The 24497-nt window shown below is 39.2% G+C and overlaps 1 protein-coding gene across 5 annotated transcripts in view; it reads left to right on the top strand.

The window, feature by feature from the left end:
• Window positions 1-24497, top strand: part of RARB (retinoic acid receptor beta) — a 532878-nt gene that overhangs the window by 8928 nt on the left and 499453 nt on the right. For all 5 annotated transcript variants that reach the window (XM_038392096.2, XM_038392089.2, XM_038392090.2 and 2 more), the window contains exon 2: window positions 2422-2516. The gene's annotated coding sequence lies outside the window, so the exon portion shown is untranslated. The remainder of the gene's footprint in view (window positions 1-2421; window positions 2517-24497) is intronic.

The following is a 24497-nucleotide window of genomic DNA, read 5'->3' as shown; positions in this document are numbered from 1 at the left end:
GAAATCTTCTGTGCAGAGTTCCTCATTATCTATGGACTGGATCCTGCCAGACCTTTCTGAAGATGTATGCTAGGCCCTGAGAGAGGGCTCAAGGATTCTTTCCAACGCCATTCCTTCCCTTACATAGCCTTTATAAAGACTAGGGTGAACTGCAGTCTTTACTCTGAGGGATGCAGAAGCTTCAGCTTCTCTGCTCCTCCAAGCTGATCTCCTGCCTTGGCTCATTGAATGGGACTGGCACATAAAGGGGAGCTGGCTGCGTCCCATACTGGGATGTATTAGTGGGCATGTTTTTCCTATGTGCATGGGGAGTTCCCAAAGGAAAACTGATTCTTGGTGCCCCCTCTGGGAGGGAAGAAGGGGCTGAAGCTCTACGCTGCCCCTTACTGTGAGCTGTGCTTCTTTAAAATTGTTATCCTTAACAGTATGTGTTCCAGAGCATTGCTGACCCCAGGTCAGTAATGCACATTGCAAAACATAATACCAACTGTACATATAAAATGATGGGGTCTAAATTAGCTGTGACCACTCAAGAAAGAGATCTTGGAGTCATTGTGGATAGTTCTCTGAAAACATCCACTCAATGTGCAGCGGCAGTCAAAAAAGCAAACAATGTTAGGAATCATTAAGAAAGGGATATATAATAAGACAGAAAATATCATATTGCCTCTATATAAATCCATGGTATGCCCACATCTTGAATACTGCATGCAGATGTGATTGCCCCATCTCAAAAAGGATATATTGGACTTGGAAAAAGTTCAGAAAAGGGCAACAAAAATGATTAAGGGTATGGAATGGCTGCCGTATGAGGAGAGATTAATAAGACTGGGACTTTTCAGCTTGGAAAAGAAATGACTAAGGGGAGATATGATAGAGGTCTATAAAATCATGACTGGTGTGGAGAAAATAAATAAGGAAGTGTTATTTACTCCTTCTCATAACACAAGAACTAGGGGCCACCAAATGAAATTAATAACCAGCAGGTTTAAAACAAACAAAAGGAAGTATTTCTTCACACACCGCACAGCCAACCTGTGGAACTCCTTGCCAGAGGATGTTATGAAGGCCAAGACTATAACAGGGTTCAAAAAAAACTAGATAAATTCATGGAGGATAGGTCCATCAATGGCTACTAGCCAGGATGGGCAGGGATGGTGTCCCTAACCTCTGTTTGCCAGAAGCTGGGAATGGGTGACAGGGGATGGATCACTTGATGATTACCTGTTCTGTTCATTCTCTCTGGGGCACCTGGCATTGACCACTGTTGGAAGACAGGATACTGGGCTAGATGGTCCTTTGGTCTGACCCAATATGGCCGCTCTTATATTCTTAGGTGTTCAAAACCATGAGTCATGGTGCCCCAAATCATGAGACTGGCTTCAAAATCATGACATTGAAGAAATTTGGAATTCTTTTGAGTTACTTTCTGGCTTTTGAGACTTTGGGTTACTTTCCAGTCACATTTTCAAGTTTTTCTTCACAAACACAGGGGCTAGAAATGTACTTTTCTTTTTAAATCAAAGCTGAGTTTTTCTTGTAATTACAAAATTTGAGGAGCTGGGGCTTTAAGAGAAACGCCAAATATTGCTAGATTTACAATAAAATCATGGGAGTTGGCCGCACTGAGATTAACCAGATTTGTGGTTTCATGAAAATCCTTCTGGGTTTTTTCTTTGTTGGCTATTGTTGAACCAGGTGCCTTGTTGGTATTATTAAATAGAATATCAGTGACTTGGTGTATTCTGTAGCATGTCAATAGAGAAGTGTTATCAAACCAATCTTGTCTGTCTCAAGAGGTGGGCTAGCAGGTAGAGCACTTCGTTTGTTCAACACTCAGCTTAGTTTCTCAGGAAAAAACCTATTTAAAGATAAGAGAGATACCTTTGTGGATGCAGTTGCTGAATGCCTAGTAAAGTCTGAGCTAAAGCGGTGAAGGTGCTGGCATGGACAGGAGTTTGGGACTAATGAGGGGGAATGTACAGTTTTATTTACTTTTAGCCCACTTGCCCTGTCTGTTGGCTGAGTCAATGAAACAGCAGTGCATTTATTTGTTGTTTAACTTCATTTTTTTAAAAGGTGAAATTCTTTTATATCCTCGATTCTGCTGACAGGTACCTTGAAACCCCCTTCAGTGGTGGGGAAAGCAGCATGTGTTAATATGGATTTTGATGATCGTTAACATGCACTAAGATTTCCTGCGTCATTCACAGGGCTATTCCTCTAGCCTGCTCCCTCCAAAACTGTGAAGGTGAAATTGTGTCAAACACCTGTAGAGGGTATTCTGTGGGGTCAGGAAGGAGAGGGGAGCAAGGGTACCATTGAGCTCTTCATTTACTTTTACTATGGTATGTTGGACATGATTAAAATCCCTGCCATATTTTGTTGGAGTTCAACTCTAACAGTTCTTTCCTTTTCCAGGATTTTAAACTCTCCCAAGTACAAGAAATTAACTCCAGAGTCAACTTCCCAGGGACTTGCTTCCAGTTCCCAGGTGCGAATGTAGAATTAAAGAGGTAAGTTAGGATTTATTTTCAAAATCCCGTGGAAATAGTTAGTCGTAATTGGTGACATGCCCTTTGCAAGGCAGCTCTTGGTACATTTCCTCCTGTAAAGGCATTCTATCTGTGACAGCAAGCTGTCAGCCAGAAAGATATGGAAATCTAAGAGTGGATTTGTTTTGAAGAGTTAGCAAAAAGTTAACAAAAAGAGCACTGCACAGGAAAACACCAATGCAAACTGTATCAACTGAGCTCTCTAAAAGCAAAAAATGCCTGACTGTTGGTTTACATATTATACTTTGAAAATCAATAGGAAATAGTTGTACTGTATGTTAAGAGTTTGTTTTTTCCCTACAGATAAAAGTAAGCTTGAAATAACTACACATTTAGCAACAGGTAATCTCACTGGAAATATGAGAAACATTTCTGAATGTAGGAATTAACAAGAATCAACAAGAACTCCTATTACTCAGTAGGGCAAGTTCCCATTGCCTGTGCAAAATCCAGGGGACCTGCATAATGGTTGGAGGGGACAGAATCCCCCTCCCACCCAAACCACATCCAGTGCACAGAACAGTCAACTACTCTGTAGCTGTTCTCTGCAGCCTCTGAGCTCTAGCAGTGGCTGTGGTTCTCTTCCACCCTCTACTCATGGGCTTTACCTAGTGAAACAGTATAGTTTGTAGAACACTGGCCACCATCCTTGCCACTCCTATTCCCCATCCATGAATCTTCTTGGTGGGCATGGGCCCAGGAGGCCCCTGTTTGTGGGCTGTCTGTGTGCAATGTGTGCAATAGTTGTAGTTCTGCTGCCCTTTGAGACTTGGCTGACAGTATAGTTGTGGTCAAGAGGAGGAATATGATTTGCCCCAAAGATCTCTGTCCTGTATTGATGTCCTGATGCTTGGTGGAAAGAAGTGAGTAAGGAGCCTTCTCTTTCTTGCACCAGAAGGCAGGCAGGATTTCTTTGAGCTGGGAGGCGGGCTTGCATACACATCCCCATGGGAGCATGGTCTAGGGTTAAGATATACGTCCAGTCCTTCAGGCTGCCTAGTGAATATTGTGCATTCAGCAGAGTGTGCCAGCTGGCCGTGGTTGAGGAATGCATGCTGATCTTGCTCATGGTAGCGCAAACATGCTCCCTGCTCTGTGTTTTTGTCAACTTTGCATTAGCATTGTGTCTCAAGTGCCAGTTGCATGTCCTCCTTTCTTCCGCCTAAGCATGTCCCTAAGAGCGTGATTTAGCCTAAATAAAAACAAAGTAGTTTTACATGCCTCTATTTTTCTGTTAGATCAAATAACATATGGACGGCAATAGACCTCTCGCTTTCAAAAATCAGTTTTCCTGAAATGTCTGTGATGTTGTTGTTGCCACAGTGGGGGGGGGGGGGGAAGTTATTTGATAACGATGTATATAAACAAGGTCCATGTATTATACGGCAAATTGGACCTAAAGTCTGAAAGATCCCTAGGTTTTGGTGCCTGCCAGTAGAAATTTGGTTGGAGCTTCAGTGACATTTTAAAAATTGAGGCTTTATTAAATTAAATCTGAAACGGAATAATACTGTCAGTAACAGCCTGAGAGTCATTTTTTGATATTAAATTCATTTTATTTAATACTGTACCCACAATTTCAGTTTCCAGTGTGCGACAGAACCCTTTGTGAAAAATACTTTACTGCACTGTAGCAGGTGTCAAGGGGGGAAGTCGGAGGGTTTGGCAGCTGGGAAGGCACAGTATCTGGCCATATTTGAAAAATAACCTACAGTGAAATGGTTAACTGTTAACTAATTTAATATTTGGAGTGTTGTTATAATCATGTCAGTCCCAGGATATGAGAGAGACAAGGTGGAGGAGGTAGTATCTTTTATTGGACCTACTTCTGATGGTGGAAAACAAGATTTTGAGCTACTCAGAGCTTTTCAGGTCTGGAAAATTTTGTCCAGAGCTGAAGAAGAGCTCTGTGTAGCTCGAAAGCTTCTCTCTTCCACCCACAGAAGTTGGTCCAATAAAAAACTCCACCTTGATATTTAATGGTCATCTTTAGGTTTCATAGTTAACATCCCCTTATAATGAAGGGGGCAGGTCATGCCTGTGAGTTACTTTAGGCTTTCTGCAAACTCAGGAAGCCAACATTGCATCCTTATATGCTCTGTTCTTGTTTTCCAGGCTATTTTCACAACTATAAGGGCTAGAATCAGAAAACTTTCTAATTTTCATAATCAAAATATGATAGCTTATGTTCAATGGCAAAGAATGAATTCTACAAGCATAGAACCATAGAGTGTATGGGCCGTTTATGAGCTTCATTTTTAGGATTTTCTAGTAATGCACATTCATTATACAAGGCTTTCATCTCATAAGTAGAGGTTGTTTTTTTTAAAAATTCCAGCCAAAACAGATTTATTTTTAAGGCTTGTGGGGTTATACACAGATTTTTGCAGTAGGAAAACTGGAAGAGTTTTTATTGAATCTAATCCCAAAATATCAACATATGTTAAGCTCATTTTAATGGCTTATAATTCTAATCACATGATTCACTTGATAATTTAAAACTCTGAATTTGGTCTGAAGACAATCATCCCCTTTCAGTTTCCTATTTTCTCACAAACTGTTTAACTGTCTGGCTTGATAAAAGGCTAAAATAAAATCAGTGCTGCATTTATTGAAGAGGCATTTGCTCATCTTGTGTGGACACCCTGCCATTTAGAATCAAATATTACAAATTAGCTTAGCTGGATCCTCAGAAATAGTCAATGAGCTGTAACACCCTGGATCCAAATTCTCAAGAATTCTAAGTAATAGAAACACAATCTACAATGCTTTGGAGTTTTTTCGTTTTGTTTTTTTACAGCCAACGGCAGTAAAACTTTCATCATTAGAATGACGACAACATATTTTGGTCCAGATCCTTAACCACATTTAGGCCCTTAAGTCCCATTGAAGTCAATGGGAGTTAGGTGCCCAAATACCTTTGAGAATCTGGGCCATTGTCATCAACACAGATGTACATAGTTCAGTACAGCTATATTAAATATGAAGGAAGCTAGTAGAGACTCCTGTACTTAAATTGCCTAACTTTCTATTATAAAGGATTCTTGTGATCTTTTCTTTTGATGAGGTCTCATCCCTTCATTGTTTGCAGTAGTTCATGATATTTATCATGGGGAATCTCTGAGTACAGAAGTGCCTATTCTTTGTCAAATGAATTTCCGCTGAGATTTGACTAAGGTATAAAGAGTTTAAAAATCACCATTTTTGATCTTTCACTTGTGTTCTTTAGGAAAATTTCGGCAGCCTCCCAAAGTCAATGACCATTGCAAAGCTGAGGTCACACTGTTGCTAAAATAGAAGATACTGTACCAGGTATAATGGGCCATGCATATGGGCTCATTTACTACCTCTTCCTCCCAAAGCAGCATCCCACACTGGGGAGTTTGAGGTGGTGCCTTAAGAGAGAAAAGTAGGCTGCTTTGTGTTTCCCTGACTGCTGCCCAGCCTCGCACTTGAACTCAGCAGTTTATCTTTTACTCTGGTAAGCAGCCTTTTCCTTCTGGTAGCTGATACTGCTAGTGTGGTAGTTTAGGTAGGACCTGTCTTGTGTTGAGGGTTCAAATCTTGGTGGTGATATGCAATTAGGAAGCTGGGGTATTGTCACAGTTGTGCATAGTATAGTTTGTGTTTACCATGTTCTGTGAAACAATCTAGCAATACATACAAAATTACATTTAAAAACATTATTTAGTTTGCAAAGTCAAGCACTTAATAGTTAAGAAGTGTCGGATTTATGATTGCCTGGACAACCTCTACTCCATGTGCTTTACAATGCAGTCATCTTAATTATGTAATCCCATGCTGTTGTTTCCACAGGACTGCTGCTGCATTTATTGCACAAGATGATTGGATAAAGGGGCAGAATTAAGATTGCACAGGCCAACTGTAAATCTGACATTTCCTAACTGCTTGACTTTGCAACCTAAATATTATTTTAATGTAGTGTTTTGTGTGCAAGATGATTATATGATTAGTAAATAGCAAGATGTCTTCCTCAGAAATTTGCACAGAAGTCAATATTACTGTATTGTGAGCAATTATATTGAACCATTTTAAACATTTCTATGTTAGCAAAATGAAGTCGCACAATAGAAACTTTGGGCCAATTCAGTCCTGGAGGAAGTAAACAGGTGTGACACCACTGATTTTAGTGGAGTTGTGCCCATTTATGTCAGGGTAGACTTTAGCTTTTTATTTCTGCCCTCTAGTCTAAAAGCAAATGATCTGAAAATTCTGGTCTGGAGATGGTCATACTGGCCGTTTTGAGAGTTGTCAATGGCATTAGTTCTACTGCATATAGAGCTAATATTTAATTGTATACAAAAGTAACACTGTCCATTTTTTAAAAATAGAAAAATAAATAATAACATAGCTTCAAATAGAAACCTCCTGAAGAGAGAGATTGTGAACCCTTTAGTCCCATTGGTAAGTAGTTACTCTTGTGAGCAGTCTCATTGGAGCCAATAGACCCACTCTTCTAGCTAATTGCAACCTTGCAGGCTTACGGGGTTCAGAATCTGGCCTTTATTCTGGATGTTGATGAATGCTGATAAAATGCTTTAAGGAACATTATAGGACAAGTCCAAGCATACCCAAACCTTTTTTACATGAGTTTTATAAACCGCATGCTTTCATGTGCTGCCATGCAGTCATCAAACTAATGAGATTTTATAGTTCCATAGATGAGACGGAGGAAAAAATCTGGATGTTTTAAAATATTTTTGATATAATTGAACATTTCTTAAGAGTTTTTAACATTATTTAAATATTTTATGTCAATAACTTTTTAAAAATTTTAGTTTTGATGGGTCATATTCAATAGACTTCAATTGAAATACATTATGGATAAATTTGGCTGAGTCTCTGTATCTCATGAAACGTTCCAACAAATGTACCTGATGGAGTATACTATAGTAGAGTATTAAACTTTCTAGTGTCCTACATAAGGCTTAGAATGATTGATGTACAATTAAAATGAGTTGTATAGCTTAGCCTACATAATTATAATGCTCTGAATATTACCATGCTGTCTAACATTATAATAATATTTTACAACTAATAGTATCCTTGAATGGGGCTCCATGTGCATCTTCTAAGCATTAAAATTATTGTCTGAAAGTGGAGTTGATGTCAGATAAAGGAATCACAGAAGTCCATAAAGTTTTGTATGATGATGATGATGATGATGATTACAAACTTGTATTATGATTGTTCCTATGGATCCCAACTGACCAGTAGAGCCCTGAGTGGATACAAAATTTGTATCTGCATCTGATCCATGTTCTGCAAAAATGGTCCATGGATATCTGCATCCGCGGATGCAGATATCAGTGGATAAAAGTGGATATCTGAAGATTTGCAGGGCTCTACTAATCAGTACCCCAGTGTTGTAGGCACTTTGCAAACATATAGTCACTCCCCTGCAGAGTTTACAATCTAAATCAGTGTTTCTCAAATGTGTCCATCAGGGACTTTTCAGGTGGTCAGGGCTCCTGGGCGGTGATTAGGCGGCCGGGGGGAGGGGAAAGGAAAGCAGTGTTAACAAACATACAAATATCACTTTTCACAGAAACACTTACTAGCTAGCAAGTCTTTTTAAAAAAAAAAAAAAAAAAAAAAAAAGGGAAAAGCAAAAGAAACGACAAAAAAAGACGAACGTGCAAAGCACTTAAAAAAACAAAAACAAAAACGAGGAGTACTTGTGGCACCTTAGAGACTAACGAATTTATTTGGGCATAAGTTTTTGTGGGCTAAAACCCACTTCATCGGATGCATGCAGTGGAAAATACAGTAGGAAGATGTATATACCCAGACAATATGAACAAATGGGTGGTTTTTTTCCTCCTGCTGATAATAGCCCACTTTAACTGATTAGTCTTGTTACAGTTGGTATGGGAACACCCATCTTTTTCATGTTCTCTGTGTGTATATATGCCTTCCTAGTGTATTTTCCACTGCATGCATCCGATGAAGTGGGCTTTAGCCCATGAAAGCTTATGTCCAAATAAATTTTAGTCTCTAAGGTGCTACAAGGAATCCTTGTTTTTTTTGCGAATAACATGGCTACCACTCTGAAACAAAGCGCTTTGTTTTTCTATTCTGTTTAGGTCCAGTAAAGAATAGACAACTGTACATTATTTTTATTATTGAGTCTGCAATAAAAACCTGCATACATTACAATGATTTGGACATGTATATGTGCATATTTATTTGTTTTCCCCAAGGTTAATTAAGTATTTTAGGAAAAACCGTCAAAGCAGCCACCAGTAAGATTTGGTGGCCTCACTCTGAGGCTGATAAATAATAATAATAAACCCTGATAAATAGACAGACAAGGGTGGGAAGTATTATTATCCCTTTCTTTCAGATGGGGAATTGAGGCATAGAGAGATTAAGTGATTGTCCAAGTTCACAGAAGAAATCTGCAAGAAAACTGGAAATTCATGCCAGATCTCCTGAGTCCCAGTCCTGTGCCTTTATCACAAAACCATTCTTCCTCCTTACTCAAAGACGTTTCTTCTCTATCTGTAAGACCATCCTTCATCATCTTGTTATAAAATTAAAAATAATATATTTTGTGTTTTCAAGAAATCCAAATACTGGAATATAGAAATGCTGACAGCATTACATTTTGGTTCTCTGTGATGTTGGTCTTCTTGACCTGATCATGGTACAGCTTGGGCAGGGGTAGCCATTGCCTTTAAATCGTAATCCCAAATACGGATTTTCAGTTCTACTGTCTAAACAGTGTATTAAACTGTTCAATAAGAAATAATAATAAGGTCCATTACTACTTTTCCATGATTTTCTGCTCTCGGACACCCAGGGCTGCAAATAATAAAGTCCATTATTACTTTTCTGCGATTTTTTCCATGGCTTGTCCACAACTCCGCCACACATTTTGGACGGTCATCCCGCTGTTCAAGTAGGGCATTAACTATAATCTATTAAAATAATTTAAATTAGATATTGTAATATTCTGGCAGTATATAGTTGCTGCTGAAGTTTTAAAGAACGTCAAATCACTGAACTAGTAAAAATCATTGGCTAACAACCTGGAGCCCCAGAGTTTGGTGAAGTGCTAAACCAGCTTTGGACATCAGTAGCCTCTCATGTGCAGATGCAGAGAGAATATTTTCTTCATATCCGTTAATTCAACTAGTTCAGTTCAAACTAGTTCATTTATTATTGGGAAACGGATTGATTGGGGTTTAAAAACCAGGAAAACTTGTTCTCCTCTTCTGATCTATGACTAAAAATGATAGTGAAAGGACTAGGTCTAAAATCTTGAAGGACATGGTGATCAGAAACAATTGGTTCACTTCATTAACGACTGACAATAAATACTTCCTTTGTTTAATAATTGGTTAGTTTTAAATGCAAAACATGTTTTTATAATTTTTTTCATATATATTAAACACATTTAAGGTAGTTTTATTTAACTTAAAAAATATTTTAGAATACTGTTTTTGGTACATGTTTAATTGAATTCCTGTTTTATCCAGATGCCGCTTGACACGGTAAATAAAAAATGTGCCACTCACTATTTTGTAGTATAAAACTCTAAAAATTAAGAATATGAATAAATGTATGTTGATACATCATTGCTTAAATAGCTGTGTATAGATAGCATATCCTCCTGGTTAGCAAAAATAAATCCCAAATTTAGTGGGAAAAGGTGTATTTAGTTGCAAATCAACATGTTTTAGTGGTTAACCACTGATGATTAACCTTTTTTAAGGAAAGTAACTAAATTGTACAAATGCAAAAGAAGATTTACAAGGCTTCCTGCTTGCTGGCTTAAATCATTGTTAAAATTGGTGATTTAAATCAATCCACCCTGTTCAACAATTAATTTAATCAACCCAGGGAATAATTCCTTGGTTCTCATCTCCTTAGGGAATTCTATATCTACCACTCTTGCGCTATTTATGGTCAAGGAAATTTTTTGCCTTGTCTGTTGTCTGTCTGGTTTTTCTTTTTAGGGTGCTAGTGCCTTCATTTGTGTATAATAAAAATAGAACATCCCTAAAAAAAAAAAACTAGTAGCTCCAGGAGTTGACTCAGTAAATGCTTAGCGAAGGCAGCACCTTTCTCGCTGAATTAATATTGAATTCAACATTATGCTTTGATTATTATTACTGCACATATTAATAGTGTATCTGGGCAGCCATGCAAGGCTTGGAATAGTAGGTAATTTTAATAAGAGGAACTAACATGATGTTCTTCTGTTGCTTTAGAGTTTTTAATTTGATTAGTTAGTTAGGAGTTAAATCATTTGGGAAGGCCTGGGCAAAAGGTCTAAGGCACTTTGCCTAGAGATGACTGTTTGTCCTCAGGTATGTTTCCATAAGGCATGAATTCTAGAGGCACAGGGCCACTCTCACAAATGCCTTGCGTCCAGCAACCTACAGCCTTCAACCTTGAAGAACTGAATTCCATTATTCTGTATGAGATTAGATCATATGGTGAGTTGAAGATAGTGACATGTCTTGTCATTTTGGGCTTTGGATGATGTAATTGGAATCTTTAAATTTCATCTAACAATTGATTGGCTGCCTGTGAAGGAAATAGAGCACAGGTATGTTGTGATCTCATGCAGATGGCTGCATTCTGAACCAGCCAGTGTTTCTGGGTGGATTTCACACGTGAAGACCCAAGTAGGGCTTTATGCAGTCGTCCGTTTGAGAGATTATACAAAACCATGTACAATCAAAGTGGGTTCTGCATTTGGCAGGAAAATGTGCAGTCTCCTTTCTAGATTTGAGTGAAAGAATGGTTTTCTGGAGACTCATGCAACTTGTGAGTGTACAGTAGTGAGCAGTTGAGTAAGATCCTGAGCTGCATATTGCTTTTGGTGACTGGAGAGAAGCTGACTCTGAGATCGGAAATCAACATGCGCAAATGTAAGTACTTTGGTCACATCAGGTGTAGAGATGAAAATAACTTAGAAAAAGTTATCATGAAAGGAATGGTGATGGCTCACCATAGTAGGGGACAGCCAGTAAGGAGATGGATAGCTGGTGTGTGGTAGATCACTGGGAGGTCAGCTGCTGAGTGCTTGAAGCTATTGATGGATCAGGAAGGCTTCTGAAAATTCTGCAATGATGTCATCCACGTTCAGACATGAATAAATGGATTTTACTTACTTGCTTAGCAATGATGGCTTTTACTGGGTCCTTAAATTACCTCCCAGTGTTGAGAAGTGTGAACACATTGGCAGCTTCTGCCAACGGTTGCTGAATTGGTATCCCTGGAGGAGTTTGTTCACAAAACAGCTACAGCAGAGGCTGGGTCAGTGCATGTTTCCTTTTGCTGACCTGGAGCGACCATCTTTAGGGAACTGATCTTTCTCCATATCTGCTTACTTCTTGGTCCCATCTGTTAAGACTGTTGTTAAGGGTGTTGTAACCTGGTGGAATGACCTGTCCCCCCCATAAAAATGGTTCCTCTCAGGAACCAAACTTTACCTTTTGGCATCATATAATCTTTGTTAGACTGAATAATGAGCACGGTGAGTGCGTTTTCTGAGTAGATGTCCTGTTAGCTCAGTTGGCTTATCCCATCTATGAATTATAGTTTCCGTATGCATGGGGTTTTTGCATTTGATAGTTATATTTTTGTCCAATATTTTCAAGTTAAATGTGAAATGGTTCCAAAGACAGTGATCTGTGTATTATACTTATAAAATAATTTTGAAAATAACTAGCAAACTTTCTTATCCTCTTTTGAGCTTAAATCTTCAACTTCAGAAATCACATGCTCAATAATAAAAGGTAACATCCGCATAAACAAACATTTTTTTCTGAGCTTGAAATGCAATGTCTCTTTGAATTTTTGTGCATTAAGGGAGAGAGTTTCAAAGGCACAAAGGACAATTAGGTATCCAAATCTATTTAACTCAATGCGAGTTTAGTGCCTAACTCCCATTTCTGCTTTTGAAAATCTTCTCATTCATTGTTAGTTACTGGAAATGGTGCATCTCTTAAGGAGCTGCTAAGAAGCTCTTTCAATTGTTTTGGTTCTGTAATTGTAAATACAGTGGCTCTGGTGTGAGAAGCATCAAACAGTAAGTCTTAACAATGGTTGAGTTAATTCACTTTTAGAAGTTCAATAATTCATCTAAGAAGTGTCGGCAGCTGGCCCTTGTTAATGGTAAGCCTTTCATTTCTGTGAAATCAATTGTGAATAATAGAACCCTTCAGAGAAAAATGATGAAGTAAGCATTGATTTCCAAATGGGTGTCTGATCTGGAGTATTAATAAAACCCAGTGCAAGAAGGCAACAAGTACCTTATACATTCTGATCATCTAAGCAGTAATCGGGGGAAAAAATCAATAATTTTTGGGTGTGGTGCTAGATCTTTTAACATTTCACCTGTCTCCATTCATCATTGTGTCTATAATTTCATTTTTATAATTATTTTGATTTTTTTGTTTTCTAGTTTGCATTGAAGTAAGCAATTTACTATCAAGCTTTTGTGAAACAGACATGGCTTGGGGAATAACTGGCTGGGCCAGTTGTACTGTGATAAAGAATCTGAGGTTTATTGTACATCACAATTGAATGTGAGCCAGCAATATGATGCAGTTGTGAAAAAGGCTAATATTCTGGGGTGCACTAATAAGAGTGTTATATGTAAGACACGCGAGGTAATTGTTCTGCTCTGCTTGGCACTGGTGAGGCCTCAGCTGGAGTACTGTGTCCAATTGTGGGCACCACACTTTAGGAAAGATGTGGACAAATTGGAGAGTGCAGAAACCAACAAAAATAGTAAAAGATTTAGCAAACCTGGTCTAGAAGGAAATGTTGAAAAAACTGGGCAAGTTTAGTTTTAAGAAAAAAAGACTGAGGAGGACCTGACAACAGTTTTCAAATAAAGGGCTGTTATAGAAAGGATGGTGATCAATTCTTTTCCATGTCCACTGAAGATTGGGACAAGAAGTAAAGGGTTTAAGCTGCAGCACAGGAGATTCAGGTTAGATAGTTAGAAAGCTTTTCCTAATATAAGGATAGTTACACTCTGGAATAGGCTTCCAAGGGAGGTTGTGGAATTCCCGTTGTTGGAGGGTTTTAAGAATAGGTTTAGATAAAGACCTGTCAGGTATAGTCGAGGTACTCTTGGTCCTCCCTTAGTCAGCCACATAGCCAGGTGGAGGGAACAGGGGGGAGCAATCCAAAAAAAAAAAAAAGGCGCAACCCGCTGTGGCACTTTTACTCACCCAGCAGCGCTCCGGCAGCAGGCCCTCACTCGCTCTGGGTGTCTTTGGCACTGAAGGTCCCGCCGCCGAGGTGCTGCTGAAGACCCGGAGTGCTGCTGGGTGACTAAAAGCACTGCAGCAGGTGGCGCCTTTTTTTTTTTTTTTTTTTTTTTTTGGATTGCTCCCCCTGTTCCCTCAACAGGGAAAAATTTAAAAGGTGCCAAGACATTGACAAGGCACCACTTGTGCTCAGTGTGGGAGCAGCCGCTCACCTGCTCCCCCCCCAGCTACGCCACTGCCCTTCGTGCAGGGGGCTGGACTAGATGACTTCTTGAGGTCCCTTCCAGCCCTACATTTCTAAAATTCTGTGTTGCTATTCTGTTAAGTTTGGGAGAATTTTTTTTTTATAATTTTGATGGATAATGTCAATATTTGTTTTAAGCATTTCCGTTTGTTTTATCCATTGAAATTTTCATCTTTTCACAAAATTATGGGTTGTAAGTATTTTTTTATTTTTATAAATTTAAATTTTCACACTTGTGGGAAATTATGGGGGGGTGTCAGGCAGTAATTATTTAATCACAGTAGATGTTGAGATTCAAAAAGTTGATTTTGTTTTACTGGAAAGCTTTATCACCATCACTTGTCAAAATATATGAAGTAAATAACCTTAAATCACACTCTAATACATTTGCAAGTGACATTTTTCTTTCTTTGCGTATTTGGAAGTATTTTGTCATAAATTTGTGTGTGTACATTGAAATCTGTGTTTATTGACATTTACTAATAAAAATTTAATCCTTCCAAGTGTGAATACAGTTTGTCTGTGTATCTAGCTAAACATTTTAGGGTTTTCTATCGTGGCCATCAGCATAATATCTAAATATTTGCAAGTTAAATTAAATCTTCTTAGAGAAGTCCTAGTGGACTTCACAGTGTCATCTATACTTCTTTCTTTCCTGGTTATAGGAAGCTCTGTTCCTATATATAATATATATTATGTGTGTGCTTACTTTAAAAAATATAAATATTTCTGGTTCTGATGAGAGCTCAAAGGGAAGGGTCTTTCAGAGTGCCCTGAAAGTGATTATACTTTTAATTGCTGTAATCTCCTTTCTAAGATCATTGCACAGCTGAAGTCCCTTCACTGAGAATGCTTTCACATACTTTGTTCTGCACTGTGCTGCATTTTTGTAGAGGAGCACAGCTGTCTTGGTGTGTCAGGGTTGGAGAGATGGGCGCTGATCCATTGACTTTAGAAATCAGGATTAAGACCTTGAACTGGAAACAAACAAGCATCCGTGAGAGAACTGAGCCCAAGGGTAGTGTGTGCTCATGGTAGCACATCCCATTGAGAAGGTGGATTTCTGTTTTTGTAGAACCTCTATATTGCTTCCACTTCGTTGCATTAATCTAGTTTTGAGATGACAAAAGCTTGGGTCTCTGACCAGATCCCAATCTGGGAGGAAGGGGCAAGGTTTCCTGTCTAGCTAAAGCAGGAAGAAGGCATTTTCACCACCTGTTCATTTACACTAGTGGTCCCCAAACTGTATTTGGGGTGGGGTGTGGCAGGGCCAGGTCCAGTCCTCACAGTGGCCAGGGAGTGAGCACCATGCTTCCAGCCCACTTCTGCCCCCAGACCAGCTCCTCTCCAACCCCATTCAGAACTCCAGTCCTGCTCCGCACCCAGCTGGGCTCTGCCCTCATTCCGTCTCTTTCCCCAGACCAGCTCTGACCCCAGCCACAGCTCCATTTCAACCAGCCCAGCTTTGCCCTCATTCCGTCTCCACCCCCAGACCAGCTCTGCCTCCAGCCCCAGCACCTACCCCATGCCCAGTTCCAGCCCCAGTTCCACCTTCAGCCCAAGATCCCCTGCTGAGGAAGCCTTGGCCGTGCAGTAATGGAGGGTGGGGGGCACGGAACAGATTCTGTTACTGGTAAGGGTAAGACTGAAAAAGTTTTCAGAACCACTGATGAGTTGGACTTCGCAGAAATTTAAAGAATGGAGGGGTAGATTCCTTTCATAGGAAGGCAGGTCAGTGTCTTGACTGGTTCTTTGAAACCTTTGCCCTTTTAGTCCGGCATTGGCTACAGGTTACCAGTGATTTTGTGTTGTTTAAAGCTAGTAAACACTTATAGCAAGTCATGTGGGCCCAGGATTGTGATGAAAGTTAAGTGCCTAATTACCTTTAGGATCTGGGCCTTGGAGCCAAATCTGGGTCCTATTGAAGTCAATGGGAGATTAGACTAAAATATAGCTATGATTTGGCCCATAAAGCATAGTAAGAAAATGTAATAGTTATAATAAAAATTTAAGGCAAATAAAATGTTTCAGCAGGTGTTCATAAAAGTGCTTTATGCCCATAGACTCTGTTAAATGTTAATGCTAAGGTCCTGCAGAAACTGCACATAAGGTCTATCTGAAGGAAGAAAATGTCTGTTAAATATGCTGTGCAATATTGTAGCAAAGGTGGGTGGCAGTGCAATACCATGATACCTATTAGACTGAAATATGAAAGCTATTAAAGATTTTGCTGAATTTTCATTTTGTGAAGGGCTAGTTTTCAAGAGAGAACATACCAAATAAAAAGCCATATGTTGGGCAAAACCAGAAGCATTCTGTTTGTTGTTGTATGCAGTTTTCACAGTTGTGTACAAAGCATATTAAAGACATCTGCTAACACATCATACTAACAATAAATTGAAAGTAAGGCAATGTTTGTGAAGGAAAATAATAAAAGGAAAGCAGGCTATGTTTTCTGTGTATTTCAATTTTCCTGTCTTGAATTCCAGATCTTATACTTAATCTGCAGGCAGAAATTCCAAAAAACCCTAAACAAGTTCCTGATGATGATATGCATTGGTAGATTTTAGATTTAGATCTCTATCTTCTGCTAGCTATTAATTGTCTGTAGTATCTAGCACATAATATTGAAGCACTGCAAGGGTAAATTAGATTGGCATAGTGAGATCCATAGTGGACTTCATGGACCATTCTATTCTTCTCCTTCTTTAGTTCTAGGAAGCATTTCTTGGGAGCTTTGGTGGAAAAGTTTGATCAAGAATCTGGATTTTTGCAGCATGTTCTAAAAGCAATTAGATATGACACTAACCTGATTTGCTCTGGTAGATCTTTCTACAGGTGTCAGCCAAGTCCCCTTGTGTACTTACATGTGTACTAGAGTTGCTTCCTAAAACAATACTCTTAGTGTCATTGCTATAACAATGCTATACATTGTGTTTAGTGATGGTGTGAACTCAGTCTTTTAGTCCTGAACAGCCTGGCCTGAATAGTTATTTCATTAATTTAATCAGCCATATATTTCTCTGTCCCATCAGCCTGAGTATGAGATTGTTCTATCTTTTCCGACTAATTCCTTAATTATTTCTGCTTAAACGGAGGGTTTAAAGCAGTTCATTTGCCTTAGAGCACCTCAGAATTGTTAAAAATCTGATTAGGGAGTCGTACGACTTTTTAAATACCAAGTTGTAAAATCTAAAAATGTCCTCGTGTTGCATATTGTAATTGTCCAGCATACTGTCAGCAAGACTCTGCTACTGGTGCCCCAGCCTTGTCCACAGTGAGTGAAGCAGTTGTGCAGCTGTTCTCAAGGAAGTTTGATATTGGTGTAGGTCTTTTTTACTCCACAGTGTAGCTGGAGCACATTGAAGTAACTTCCTTTTACTAATAGGAGCACTAAAGGGGCCCACCGTTAAATCCTTGGATCAATTTCTTAACGCATAATAGGGCTGCATTAATACCAACATGCTTATAGACTTCCAGGGATATGTCTGGGCATCAGTGTTAAGTAGGAGAACAGGTGCTACAATACATGGAATAGTTGCAAAAAAGGATTTAAAATAATAAGGCACTACCACTAAATGCTGAGAAAAATGAAGCAACAAGAAACACTTTAAAATGTGTGGGGAAAATGGTAATTTTTTTCTTCAAAAAGAAAAGGAGTACTTGTGGCACCTTAGACCAAAAAATTTATTAAAATCCTTTTCTTTTTGCAGATACAGACTAACATTGCTGCTACTTTGAAACCTGTCAATTTTTTTTGTTACTGCATTTGTATAACAGTGACAGTCATGCATAACTTTTAATACTTAAATGAGGCCATTTATTTCAGTGGACTATTTATATAGTAAAGTTTTATGTGAAGTAATGGGCCATGAATGCATTTTGTTTGTTAACGTCACCATTACTGGTTCTTCTATATCTTTTCTATCACAGAGCTATATTTTTGAAATGTAATAGTATCCTCTGACACCAAGAACAGCAACATATTAGGGATGTTGTTTATTAAATAAATAAATTAAGGTCTCTCTCTCTCTCTCTCTCATCAGTTATTCATTATGTTCTCTGTGTTCACTGAAGGTAGGACAAGAAGTAATGGGCTTACTCTGCAGCAAGGAAGATTTAGGTTAGATATTAGAAAAAAACATTCTAACTAAAGGGTAGTTAAGCTCTGGAATAGGCTTCCAATGGAGGTTGTGAAATACCCATCATTTGAGGTTTTAAAAAACATGTTGGACATGTCAGGGATAGTCTAGTTTACCTGGTCCTGCCACAGCATGGGTGGGGGGGGGAGGGCTGGACTTGATGACTTCTCAAGCTCCCTTCTACCCTACATTTCTATGATTCTGTGGTTTAAAAATATATAATATTGGACGTTGGAAGCTTGAACTATGTGATTTTTTTTTTTTTTTCACCTGAGCAGGGAAGGAGATTTTTATTTTGTAAAAAAGCAAAACAGCAAAAAAAGGAGATTTTTTTCTTTGCTTAAAATTGCTGTTGATTTATGTACTTAAATGGTCCCCATTTTACAGATGGGGAATTGATATACAGAAGATAAATTACTTTGCCAAAGGTGACACGGGAAGTCTGTAGAAGAAGCAGGAATTAAACCCAGATCTCCTGATTCATAGAACAGTGCCCTAACCACAAGACTGTCCTTCCTATCTTTTCTGTAATGTCTAATGTAAGATCTATTATGGTGAAACTGACAATATTTTATAGGGCTTCTACCGAACTACATAGAGACTTTGCAGTCCTAAGGGTATGAATTCCCACAATTTGTACAAATTCATCATCCTTTGTACTTGATAGTATTGTATCTGTTGTTTAATCTCAAAAAGTAACTGTCAAGCCAACATCCTCTTAACAGTATTGTGGATTTCCTTCTCTAACTGTTTAATGTAATTATCATGAACATTTTAGCTATAAAGTTGGACAGCTGCAGCAGGATACAATATAACTGGCTCTTTTGCTTTCAGCATATTCTGGCAAACTTTAAAACAGGTAATGTTTTATCAAAATCCCATTTAAGTGTCTTGCAATTTTCCAGTACTTCCTTCTTTTCCATTTATTTACCCAATGTTTTCTAAAGGCTAAATCCAATCACTTGTCAGCCTTTTGGCTAAGATCAGTTTTGCCTGAGTGAGGGCTGTAGGACATGGACTGTGTGATGAGTTGCAGAACTGCATGATACATTGTGGAACCCTTCAAAAGCCCTCACATTATTGTGCAAAATATATCAAATCCACTAACTGGTTATTTCCCTATGTACTTTGATCTGATTCATTCAGTCCTGTCAAAATTCCAGCTTCAGTGGGAATTTTGCCCGAATAAGGAAGACTTGATGATTTGCCAGCCAATCCAGACCAAATTGCCCTCTTTTCTAGCAAATCTGTAGCAGGCAAGAAAATCATTCTTATGATATTATAAATCAACAGTTGTTTCCATGATGTCAAGAGTAACAAGAAGGGTTTCTTCAGGTATGTTGGCAACAAGAAGAAAGCCAAGGAAAGTGTGGGCCCCTTACTGAATGAGGGAGGCAAGCTAGTGACAGAGGATGTGGAAAAAGCTAATGTACTCAATGCTTTTTTTGCCTCTGTTTTCACTAACAAGGTCAGCTCCCAGACTGCTGTGCTGGGCAACACAAAATGGGGAAGAGATGGCCAGCCCTCTGTAGAGATAGAGGTGGTTAGGGACTATTTAGAAAAGCTGGACGTGCACAAGTCCATGGGGCCGGACGAATTGCATCCGAGAGTGCTGAAGGAATTGGCGGCTGTGATTGCAGAGCCCTTGGCCATTATCTTTGAAAACTCGTGGCGAACGGGGGAAGTCCCGGATGACTGGAAAAAGGCTAATGTAGTGCCCATCTTTAAAAAAGGGAAGAAGGAGGATCCTGGGAACTACAGGCCGGTCAGCCTCACCTCAGTCCCTGGAAAAATCATGGAGCAGGTCCTCAAAGAATCAATCCTGAAGCACTTAGAGGAGAGGAAAGTGATCAGGAACAGTCAGCATGGATTCACCAAGGGAAGGTCATGCCTGACTAATCTAATCGCCTTTTATGATGAGATTACTGGTTCTGTGGATGAAGGGAAAGCAGTGGATGTATTGTTTCTTGACTTTAGCAAAGCTTTTGACACGGTCTCCCACAGCATTCTTGTCAGCAAGTTAAGGAAGTATGGGCTGGATGAATGCACTATAAGGTGGGTAGAAAGCTGGCTAGATTGTCGGGCTCAACGGGTAGTGATCAATGGCTCCATGTCTAGTTGGCAGCCGGTGTCAAGTGGAGTGCCCCAGGGGTCGGTCCTGGGGCCCGTTTTGTTCAATATCTTCATAAATGATCTGGAGGATGGTGTGGATTGCACTCTCAGCAAATTTGCGGATGATACTAAACTGGGAGGAGTGGTAGATACGCTGGAGGGGAGGGATAGGATACAGAAGGACCTAGACAAATTGGAGGATTGGGCCAAAAGAAATCTAATGAGGTTCAATAAGGATAAATGCAGGGTCCTGCACTTAGGATGGAAGAATCCAATGCACCGCTACAGACTAGGGACCGAATGGCTCGGCAGCAGTTCTGCGGAAAAGGACCTAGGGGTGACAGTGGACGAGAAGCTGGATATGAGTCAGCAGTGTGCCCTTGTTGCCAAGAAGGCCAATGGCATTTTGGGTTGTATAAGTAGGGGCATAGCGAGCAGATCGAGGGACGTGATCGTTCCCCTCTATTCGACACTGGTGAGGCCTCATCTGGAGTACTGTGTCCAGTTTTGGGCCCCACACTACAGGAAGGATGTGGATAAATTGGAAAGAGTACAACGAAGGGCAACGAAAATGATTAGGGGTCTAGAGCACATGACTTATGAGGAGAGGCTGAGGGAGCTGGGATTGTTTAGTCTGCAGAAGAGAAGAATGAGGGGGGATTTGATAGCTGCTTTCAACTACCTGAAAGGGGGTTTCAAAGAGGATGGCTCTAGACTGTTCTCAATGGTAGCAGATGACAGAACGAGGAGTAATGGTCTCAAGTTGCAATGGGGGAGGTTTAGATTGGATATTAGGAAAAACTTTTTCACTAAGAGGGTGGTGAAACACTGGAATGCGTTACCTAGGGAGGTGGTAGAATCTCCTTCCTTAGAGGTTTTTAAGGTCAGGCTTGACAAAGCCCTAGCTGGGATGATTTAACTGGGACTTGGTCCTGCTTTGAGCAGGGGGTTGGACTAGATGACCTTCTGGGGTCCCTTCCAACCCTGATATTCTATGATTCTATGATTCTATGATACATTTAGACTCTGAATTTTCCAGCATCACTGCACATATCAAGCCAAAGGAGCTGCCTGATTATAAAGGGCAAAGCTTTTATTTATACACTAATAGTCTGGTAATAAGCAATGACGGGGAAGGAAATACAGAAGGAGTACATGACGATTTAATGGGGTTTAAGTATAAGTACTGAAGAGTGGCCTGGATTGTACAGAGTTCCATGACACCTGCCACATCGTGGCAATTATCTTGTATAATCCTAAGTATACCAGTTAGGGAAGAACCCATGACGTCTTACCTGCGAATCCAGTCCCTGCATATGGCAACTGGGTTGGGCTGAGATGTAGACTCTGCCTCTGGACAGGGTCAGGTGGGCAAATGGTAATGAATACAACATTTGCATCTGCTTATGAGATAGATGTTCTTATTTGGATTAGTATACCGTGTCAGTGGTTGCTTAGCCCAGGAGGCATGTCAGGTTTCTGCAGCTGCAGAATCTAGACGGAGCCTACACTAGTAAGTGAGGAACTGTGATAAGTGATCATCTTGGGAAAAAATGAAGCATGCGAGTCCTGAATGAAAAAAAAATTCAAATGATTTAGTTGTTTTTCAAAAATATCAGCATTTACCATTTTAAAAGAAAATACAATAAACTTGACTTATAAAGATACAAACTGTCAACCATGAGATTGTGGCATTGCAGTACAAATACCAATGACCATGGTCTCTTAATGTGCTCATAGGTTTTTGTTGTTTCATGTTAATTAAACATTTAGATGTTTTAATGTAGATATTTTTAATAAAAATCAGAATTTTCTCCCAAAATGGCTGATTACATCATTTGCACACTTCTATTGTTCAAATGTCCTCTAATGTAAGCATTTTTTCATTTAGACAGCAATCATAATAAATTGAAATAAATCAGTCTTGACTGATGTTGTGGGTGTTATGTAAAGGGCAAGCCCCATCTATTAAATGTGGTTTGCCAAGGTAGCAATATTAGCAACATTTGAATGTTTTCTTCTTATAAAGAAAAAAAAATTGTCAGCAACATCAATGTGGTCTGCTCCAAAGACCATTGTAAATGGAAACTGCTTGCAGCACATTTGAATTCCTCACTGTGTTTGGGATAATGGTACTATAAAGGCAGCAAGATTTTTTTTTTCCTTTCTCAAAATTAGGATAGACTATTACATTTCTTATGATGAAAGTGAGAGGCTGATTACAACATAATGGAGTGTACCATATTCATCTCTTTGAAACATAACCTTACTCGGCCTTTTCCATTTTACAATCGATTCTCTCATTCCCTTAATGAACCTGTGCATTCATGAGTCTTCCTTGGAAGTATGCACATGAAGAATTACAGTAGCAAAGAGTAATTGTCTGCCAAGCAAGTGCAAGCAAAGTGTCTCTTTTGTAGTCTTGTTCAATAACATTATGGTGTGTTAATGCATCATATCGGGCACCATATTGTTGTTTAATAATCGTTACTATATTCAATCTCTCTGGTCACTCGATCACAGACCTAAGAGTGGCTATCCTTCAACAAAAAAGCTTCAAAAACAGACTCCAACGAGAGACTGCTGAATTGGAATTAATTTGCAAACTGGATACAATTAACTTAGGCTTGAATAGAGACTGGGAATGGATGAGTCATTACACAAAGTAAAACTATTTCCCCATGGTATTTCTCCCTCCCACCCCACCCCCCACTGTTCCTCTGATATTCTTGTTAACTGCTGGAATTAGCCTACCTGCTTGTCACCATGAAAGGTTTTCCTCCTTCCCCCCCCTGCTGTTGGTGATGGCTTATCTTAAGTGATCACTCTCCTTACAGTGTGTATGATAAACCCATTGTTTCATGTTCTCTCTGTGTGTGTGTGTGTGTGTGTGTGTGTGTGTGTGTGTGTGTGTATAAATCTCTCCTCTGCTTTTTCCACCAAATGCATCCGATGAAGTGAGCTGTAGCTCACAAAAGCTTATGCTCTAATAAATTTGTTAGCCTCTAAGGTGCCACGGGTACTCCTTTTCTATATTCCTTCAAACTTGCTCATAGTTTTTCTAAAATAGCAGCTTTTGAAAATTGGTATAACATTATCTGTTCTGCATTTCTGTGCTGAAATGTTTGAGGGACCATAATAGAGATACTATTGTAAATATCAAGCATACTTGAAGAAAAAATGATTTCTGAAATTTAATAATTGCAGTGGTTTTTAATATTAATCCTGGAATCTAACACTCTAAAGTAGGAAAAAATTTTAGTATTGTGATAAGGATCAGGGAGGCTTTGAAGAGCGAAATATAGAAAACACACAAAATTACTTAGAGAGCTGCTGTCTGCTTTCTAATATTGGATGTATTATTCCTTTAAAGATGTATTGCAATTTTAAAACAATAAACTAAATATTCGTGAATGATTGTAAACACATGGGGACTTTTGTATCTCTTGTCCTTTTTAGCTGTATGTTGTATCAGGCATTATATTGTTTGATATTTTTGTTTCATTTATTATCTTACCCCTAACTATTCACTGTCTATTCACCATTCCAACTTATTATCAACAACACAGTCTCCCACTAGACTAGACTCAGAAACATAGAACAGTATGGATTGCACCCAAGACCACAGCGTAAGCACAAGCTGACTACATCGTATGCCAAAAACACCTAAAAGAGGTTAAAATCACAAGAGCGTTGTAGGCCAGACTCTGTTTCTTGCCCCAAACTTATCCTGGTTATAACATTACAAAGAAGATTAGGAGCGTAAATGAACTATCCAGAAGCGTCGGTATATATCCCTTTGGCATTATTACTACCCAGGAAGAATTTAAGGAAAAAAATCAAGACTAAACTGGGGGGCAAATAGATCACAGAAAGAGGAGACAGTGAATTTGCAGAAGTTTTGAAAACACTGGCAATCAAAACTCCATAGAAATGCTAAACTTTTCAAATGTCATCACCAAGAATGGTTTGGTGAAAATGACTATCATATACAGGATGAGCTGAAAGAGAAGCACCAGCAACTCTTCCAAACCCCCAGCCTTGGACCCCACAACTGTACCATTCTGCCTTGGTCAGAAGTCTGATCAGTGTAAATTTATTACCCAGTCCGCCCCTCCCTCGATGTGGAGAGAACATACTCTAGTCTTTGTAACCCGAGCTGAGATTTCCCGAGCACTTCAAC

This window comes from Dermochelys coriacea, chromosome 2 (assembly GCF_009764565.3).
Source record: "Dermochelys coriacea isolate rDerCor1 chromosome 2, rDerCor1.pri.v4, whole genome shotgun sequence".
Classification (NCBI taxonomy): domain Eukaryota; kingdom Metazoa; phylum Chordata; order Testudines; family Dermochelyidae; genus Dermochelys; species Dermochelys coriacea.
The sequence above is the reverse complement of the archived record's forward strand: the minus strand, read 5'-3'. Positions and strand labels throughout refer to the sequence as shown.